Source organism: Choloepus didactylus, chromosome 7, assembly GCF_015220235.1.
Source record: "Choloepus didactylus isolate mChoDid1 chromosome 7, mChoDid1.pri, whole genome shotgun sequence".
In the NCBI taxonomy this organism is placed as follows: Eukaryota; Metazoa; Chordata; class Mammalia; order Pilosa; family Megalonychidae; genus Choloepus; species Choloepus didactylus.
Genome location: NC_051313.1, coordinates 99,781,446 through 99,789,744, shown reverse-complemented (window position 1 = coordinate 99,789,744; position 8,299 = coordinate 99,781,446). Strand labels below are relative to the sequence as shown.

Here is an 8,299-nt window from a genome sequence, read left to right as displayed (position 1 = left end):
ACTTAAGGTGATTGCATAAGTGTGGTGGCTGGGAGTTATGTTCTTAATCTTAATCTATTCTTGTGTGTGAAACCATTGTAAACAAGACCTTTTGATGAGGTTACACCAGTTTATGTGTGGCCCAACTGACTCAGGATGGGCTGTAATCCTATTGTAAGCTGGGATGGGAGGCTTTATTGAGGAGACCACAGAGACAGAAGCCATGGGGAGCCATCACAAGTTGGAAGTTAAGGGAACAAAGAAGAGAAAGAAAAGATGCTGCTATGAGCATTTCCATGTGATGGAAAAGCTAAGGAACCCCAAGGATTGCCAGCAGCCAGCCCCAATAATGCCACAGTCTTCAGGGAGAAAGCATTGTCTTGCTGTCACCTTGATTTTTTTAGTGCAATTTTATTGAGATATGTTCACACACCAGATAATCATCTGAAGTGTACAATCATTGGTTCATGATATCATCATATAGTTGTGCATTCATCACTACAATCAATTTTTAAACATTTTCATTACTCCAAAAAAAAAATACAAATAAAAAAGAACACCCAAAACATTTATTTTTTGTCTTTATTTTCATACTCATCTGTCTGTAAACTGGATAAAGAAAGTGTCAGTCTCAAGGTTTTCACAGTTGCACAGCCACACTGTAAAAGCTATATAGTTCTACAATCATCTTCAAAAATAAGGCTACTGGATTACAGTTCAAGTTTCAAGTATTTCCTTCTAGCTATTCTAATACAGTAAAAACTAAAAAGGGATATCTATATAATACATAAGAATCATAACCTCCAGAATGACTTCTTAACACTATTTGAAATCTCTCAGCCACTGAAACTTTATTTTGTTTCATTTCTCTTCCTCCTTTTGGTCCAAGAAGGTTTTCTCCATCCCACGATGCCAGAGCCAGGCTCATCCCTGGAGTCATGTCCCACGTTGTCAGGGAGATTTACACCCCTGGGATCATGTCCCACTTAGGGTCAGGGCAGTGAGTTTACCTGCAGAGTTGGCTTAGAGTGAGAGATACCACATCTCAGCAACAAAAGAGGTTCTCTGGGAGTGACTCTTAGGCATAATTATAAGGAAGTTTAAGGGCAAGCCCCAAGTTCAAGGGCTTGGCCTATTAAATTGGTAGTCCCCAGTGCTTGCATGAATATCAGGTATTCCCCAGCTGGTGAAGTTTAATATTTCCACTTTTTACCCCAGTTCCTCAAGGGGGCTTTGCAAATACTTTTTAATCTCTGCCCAAATTACTCTGGGATATAACAGGGAATCACACTAACCTGTACAAACCAACATGATCTCACTCCCTATTTAAGTTTCCATGAAATTATGGTGTTTGAATAAACTGACCATACAAGTTAAATTAGATAGTGTGCCACAGAAAATACAGATTTTGTATCAAATAAACTTCTCTTCCTTTCATCTCACACAGAAGTTGAAGTTTTAAAACACAATCAGTGTTGTCCTTTACTCTTTAGTTTGATTTGCCTTAGCCCTAACCAGATCAGCTTTATTCATATTTTAATTGAAGTCTGAGCTCTTCCAACTTTTTAAACAGTTACTATATGGAGTAATGCAGACTTTTATAGCTGCAGAACTCTAGCTCTGAGTCTCAGGTGTCACACAGATACTCAAAGTTCCAGGGAATGACCAGATTATACACAAAGAGCTCAGCATCTCAAAATTTAGAAATAGCAGTAACAATTCATGAATAGATGTGACTGCTGTAAGAGCTTACAATCTAGGAATGTTGACAATAAAACTTCCCCTGATAAACTATGCTCTCAAATTTAATTCTCAATGTTTATGCATTATATTTAGTCCATATTAGTGAGGTGTTATAATATATGTCCTTTTGTTTCTGGCTTATTTCACTCAACATAAGAAATATGGAACACTTCATGAATTTTCATGTCATCCTTGCGCAGGTCCATGCTAATCTTCTCTGTATCATTCCAATTTTAGTATATGTGTTGCTGAAGCAAGCACTGTCACCTTGATTTTTTACTTCTTCTAGATTCAAAACCATGGGCCAATAAATTCTGTTGTTTAAGACATCTTGCTGTATGAGATTTGTCTTTGCAACCAGAGAATTAGAACAGTTTTTGGTATCTGGAAGTGAGATTTGGCTACTACAAATAACTGAAAGTGTGGAAACAGCTTTGGAATTGGGTAATGGGTAGAAGCTAGAAGAACTGTGAGGCACTTGATAGAAAAAGCCTAGATTGCTTTGAAAAGACCTTTGGTAGAAATATGGATGTTAATGGTCTTAAAAGGAAATGATGAATGTGTTATTTGAAATTAGAAAAAAAAGTAATGTTTATTATAAAGTGGCAGAGAACTTGAAAAATTGTGTTCTCATGTCAGATTGAAAGTAGAACTTGTAAGTAGTCCACTTGGATATTTAGCTGAGGAGATTTCCAAGTGAAGTATGGAAGGTGCAGCCCGGCTTCTTCTTGCAGCTTATCGTAAAAGTTGAGAGGAAAGGAATAAGGTGAGAACTGAACTCTTAATCACAGAGAAATCAGAAATTGATTGATTGTTTAGAAAAATTGAAGCCTCTCCAGATACTATGTTCTGACACTAGGGCCAAAAGAGGCTCTACCAGAGGCTTCTCTGAGCTTTCAGGAAGTGAGTCTCCAGAAGACAGGGCTTCATGGGAGGGTTTAACTAAACAACCATTTGCTAAAGAAGATGTGGCTGAACATGGATCTAGTCAGCCATTTCAGTGGAAGTCAGAATTTGAAATGTAATTACTCAGGAAGGGTCTGTGAAAGTCCTATTGTCTGATGGTTTGGACCAATTTGAACTGTAGGCAAAACTGACAAAGTTTTTGAAAAATTTGTATGAGCAAAACCAGTGCCAGCCTGGACTGAAAGAGACAGAGAAGGGACAAACTGAAGGAAGAATGATTTCAAGGGCCAGACCATGAAAGCAAAGGTCTGCACCAAAAAGATGTCCTTGGGCCATGATAGGGAGTCCACTCATGTGTGTGGAAGGGCAGGCCCACCCATATGCTTTGGGGAGATGAGCCTAGTGCCCCATTGTTCAGGGAGAGTGCTGCCACTGCAGTGCTTAGAGAGGGCAGGGCCGGTGGTCCCAGCATTTCTGCTCTTGGAAGGGGTGAGACTGCTGTTCCATCAGGTCCGGAAAACAAAACATCCATTCATAGATGACTCTCAGACTTTGAAATCTAATGGTATATGCCCTGCTGGGTTTCAGAGTTGTTTGGGACCCACAACCCCGTTTTCCTTCCAATTTCTCCCTATGGGAATGGGAATGTATGTCTTATGCCTGTCCCACCATTGTATGTTGGAAGTAGATAACTTGTTTTTCAGGTTTTACAGGTCCACGGACAGAGGGGAATTTTGCCCGAGGAAGGACCACACCCATAACTGATTTTGATGAGACTTTGTATTTAGCATTGTTACTGAAATTACTTGAAGCTTTTGGGATGTTGTAATGGAATGAATGAATTTTGCATGTGGAAAGAACTTGTCTTTTTTTGGGTCCAGAGGGCAGACTATAATGGTTTGGAGCTATGTTCCCTAGAAAAATGTGTTCTTAAATTTAATTCATTCCTGTGGGTATGAACTCTTGTAAAGAGAACCTTTTGATGAGGTTACTTCAGTTAAGGTATGGCCCAGCTGGATCAGGATGGGTCTTAATCCTAATACTGAAGGCCTTATAGAGAAAGTCATAGAGAGGGAAGTCAGTGGGAACAGCCAGAAGCTAGAAGTCTGTGGACCCCAAAGACAACGAAGAAGATGCTATGTGCCTTGTCATGTGACAGAAAAGCCAAGGAACCCCAAGTATTGTGGATAGCTAGCCCCAATAATGCCACAGTCTTCAAGGAGAAAGCCTAGCCCTGCTGACACCTTGATTTTGGATTTCTCTTAGCCTCAAAAATGTGAGTCAATAAATTTATGTTGTTTAAGTCATTCCATTTGTATGGTATTTGCTTAGCAGCCTGGAAGCTAAAACAATAAATGAATATTCTTGTTGGTAGGGAATGTACATGGAAGTATTATATTTTCAAGGAGAACAATGCATGCAACCTGCTTTCAAATGTTCAAAAAATAGCTATATCAATAGATAGATGATAGATATATCAATAGATAAATAAAATGATATGAAAAGGTGGCAAAATATTAAAATTGGTGGTGCTGGGTATCTGAGGGGATGAGAGTTTGTTGGAGTTCTCTGTATGGGATTTGTAGTATTTTTGGAACTGTTCTGTAATTATGAAATTATTTCAAAATAAAAAGTTAAAAATAAAAAGAAAACCTAAGCTGATGTGGATTTTTTCAAGTTCCGGAGAATTGTGAAAAGAATTTCCCAGCCAAAATGTTTACTTTCATTACAAGTAATTTTTACTTAATCTTTTATAAAGAAGCAGGCCCATCTTGTAATATAGTGATTTAGTTTTTAACAGATAATTAAAATGGAAAAACCTCCTTCTGCCCAAATGATCTATGTGAACCAATAAAAGTCACTTTGGGGCCGGGATAATTATCTGGATAATTATCTCAACCCTTTAAACTCAGCTGTTCTGAGCTCATCATAGATGCTCAGTGGAAACTTGTTGATTGATTTGCTTTTGACTATAAAGACTTGACCCAATAATTCCTAAGGCCAAATGCATATTTATTTACTGTTGCTTATCTTAAAATCATAAAATCCTATAGAAAGTAGAAATTACTCTAGTTATAAAAAATGTTTTTTAAAAAGAGAGAATTTACCCAGCCTCAAGTGATGGGAAAGGACACTATCCCTGCTTTGGTAACAATTTTTGTTGACCTATATGCTCCTGAATCAAAAGTTCCCTCTTATATCTTATCTCAAACCACAGTTACTGTTATCATTTTCTGGTTGGTTAATTTAAGTTTTGACATTTCTTTTTCTCATTAAAAAATAAATATAGCGGTGGAGGCGGGGCAAGATGGCGGCATAGAGAGGAGTGCAAGCTAAATAGTCCCCCTGGAACAACTATAAAAAACCAGAAACAACTAGTAAATAATCCAGAATAACTGCAGGGGGACAAACAAGACCATCCACTCATCATACACCAACCTGAATTGGGAGGAATGCCCGAGAACACAGCATAAAATCTGTAAGTAAAACCTGCGAATCCAAGTCACGAGATCCCCTCCCCCATAGCCTGAGCTGCAAAGCCTCGTGGTGCCAGAGAGAAGCTCTCTCCCAGCAAGTGAATATACCTCAGCTGAGCTCCAACTGGGGTTTTAAGTAGCAAGTGTGAACTGCTCACTACAGGTACGCATCCCCAAAAAACAGACAGAGGCTTTGGGTGACGACTGACCTGGGAGAGCCGGACGGTCGTCTTGGACTGGGTCTGAAGGGGACTATCTGTTTCTTTTTCGGCTCAGTGGAGAAAGTCCCAGTCATGTTCAGTTTCCAGGGCTGTGACTCGGGGAAGGGTGGAGACAGCACAAGCAGAGAGGGAGACCATTGAAATGCTAATGACCTCCACCTGGGGGGTCTGTCTTCCCTAGGAGGAAAGGGGTGGGGCCCTTTCCATTCAGAACCAGACCCCAGAGCCTGGGGGAACATGGCCACACCTCCTCACACCAGTCAAGAATTATAGGCTAACAGGCATCACCTGCTGGGCAGAAAAGCACAGTGACCTGAGGCGTCAAAGGGTGGGGCAATTTTCTAAAACACACCCTCATGGAAACCAGATACTGAATATTTCTTCCCTCTGGGACCTGAGCCTGTTCTGGTCTGGGAAAACCTGATTTGGATAACCAAGGAAACCATGCCTAGACAACAGAAAATTACAACCTACACTAAGAAAAACAAAGTTATGGCCCAGTCAAAGGAACAAAAGTACACTTCAACTGAGATACAGGAATTTAAACAACCAATGCTAAATCAAATAAAAAAGTTTAGAGAAGATATTGCAAAAGAGATAGAGTCTGTAAAGGAAACACTGGGCATATATATGGCAGAAATCAAAAGTTCAAAAAAACAACTAGTAGAATCTATGGAAATGAAAGGCACAACACAAGAGATGAAAGACACAATGGAAACTTACAACAGCAGATCTCAAGATGCAGAAGAAAACACTCAGGAACTGGAGAACAAAACACCTGAGAGCCTACATGCAAAGGAAAAGAAGGAAAAAAGAATGAAAAAATATGAGCAACATCTCCGGGAACTCAAGGATGAAACAAAGTACAATAATGTACGTATCATTGGTGTCCCAGAAGGAGAAGAGAAGGGAAAGGGGGCAGAAGCAATAATAGAGGAAATAATTAATGAAAATTTCCCATCTCTTATGAAAGACATAAAATTACAGATCCAAGAAGCGCAGCGTACTCCAAACAGAAGAGATATGAATAGGCCTATGCCAAGACACTTAATAATCAGATTATCAAATGTCAAAGACAAAGAGAGAATCCTGAAAGCAGCATGAGAAAAGAGATCCATTACATACAAAGGAAGCTTAATAAGACTATGTGTGGATCTCTCAGCAGAAACCATGGAGGCAAGAAGGAAGTGGTGTGATATATTTAAGATACTGAAAGAGAAAAACCGCCAACCAAGAATCCTATATCCAGCAAAGCTGTCCTTCAGATATGAGGGAGAGCTCAAAATATTTTCTGACAAACAGACAATGAGAGACTTTGTGAACAAGACACCTGCCCTACAGGAAATACTAAAGGGAGCACTACAGGGTGATAGAAGACAGGAGTGCGTGGTTTGGAACACAATTTTGGGAGATGGTAGCACAACAATGTAAGTACACTGAACAAAGGTAACTATGAATACGGTTGAGAGAGGAAGGTGGGGAGCATGTGAGACACCACAAGAAAGGAGGAAAGATAAAGACTGGAACTGTGTAACTTGGTGAAATCTAGAGTATTCAACAATTGTGATAAAATGTACAAATATGTTCTTTTACGAGGGAGAACAAGCAAATGTCAACCTTGCAAGGTGTTAAAAATGGGGAGGCACTGGGGGAGGGATGTAATCAGCATAAACTAGAGACTGTAACTAATAGAATCATTGTATTATGCTTCCTTTAATGTAACAAAGGTGATATACCAAGGTGAATGCAGATAAGAGGGGGGGATAGGGGAGGCATGTTAGACACTTGACATTGGTAGTATTGTCTGATTCTTTATTCTACTTTGATTTAAGGTTATTTTTCCTTTTGCTGCTTCCTAGCTGTCATTTTTTTTCCCTCTTTCTTTTGCCTCTCTACCTTCTTTGACTCTCCCTCCTGCCTTGTGGAAGAAATGTAGATGCCCTTATATAGATAGTGGTGAAGGTGGTGAACACATAAATGTATGACCATGCAGAGAACCATTGATTATTTACTTGGGATGGAATGTATGGTGAGTGAACAAAACCATATTGAAAAAAAAATGGGTTGATGACAAAACCTCGAGGGCAATATACTGAGTGAAATAAGCCAGACACAGAAGGACAATTATTGCAGGGTCTCACTGATAGGAACTAAGTATAATATGTAAACTCATAGACATGAAATATAAGGTACCAAGATATAGGACAAGGCTTAAGAATGGGGAGTGGTTGCTTAGTATGAGCAGAATGTTCAATTAGGATGAACTTAAATGTTTGGAAATGAACAGGGGTGTTGGTAGCAAGATGTGAGAATAACTAACATTGCTGAATGGTGTGTGAATGAGGTGGAAAGGGGAAACTCAGAGTCATATATGTCACCAGAAGGAAAGTTGGAGGTCAAAAGATGGGAATGTATAAAACTGAATCCTATGGTGGACAATGTCCATGATCAACTATACAAATACTAGAAATTGCTTCCATGAACCAGAACAAATGTATGACAACACAATTAGAAGTTAATAATAGAGGGGCATATAGGGAAGAACTATATACCTATTACAAACTATATACTACAGTTAGTAGTATTTCAACATTTTTTCATAAACAGCAACAAATGTACTATATCAATACTACGAGTTAACAATTGTGGGGGGTTGGTTAGGGATAGGGGAGGATTAGAGTTTCCTTTTCTTTTTTCATCTTTCACTTTATTTCTTGTCTGGAGTAATGAAAAGTTTCTAAAAATTGAACAAAAATTAAGTGTGATGTATGCACAGCTTTATGAGGGTACCCAGGGGCAAGTGATTGTATGCTTTGGATCTTTGGATAATTGTATGGTATCTGAACAATCTCAATTAGAATGGAAAAAAAAAAAAACCACACACACAAAAAATAAATAAATATAGCAATGAGTTTTCAGATTTTGCTTGTATGCTGGAGTCAGTATCTGGAATTCCATGGGGATTCCCAGTGC

The 8,299-nt window shown here is 39.0% G+C and overlaps 1 non-coding gene across 1 annotated transcript; it reads right to left on the bottom strand.

Annotated features, from left to right (window-relative positions):
* Window positions 1-1,877: 1,877 nt before the first annotated feature.
* LOC119541059 lies at window positions 1,878-1,983 on the bottom strand. The gene has a single exon (XR_005218189.1). It is a non-coding gene; the product is annotated as a U6 spliceosomal RNA (small nuclear RNA).
* Between the last annotated feature and the right edge of the window lie 6,316 nt (window positions 1,984-8,299).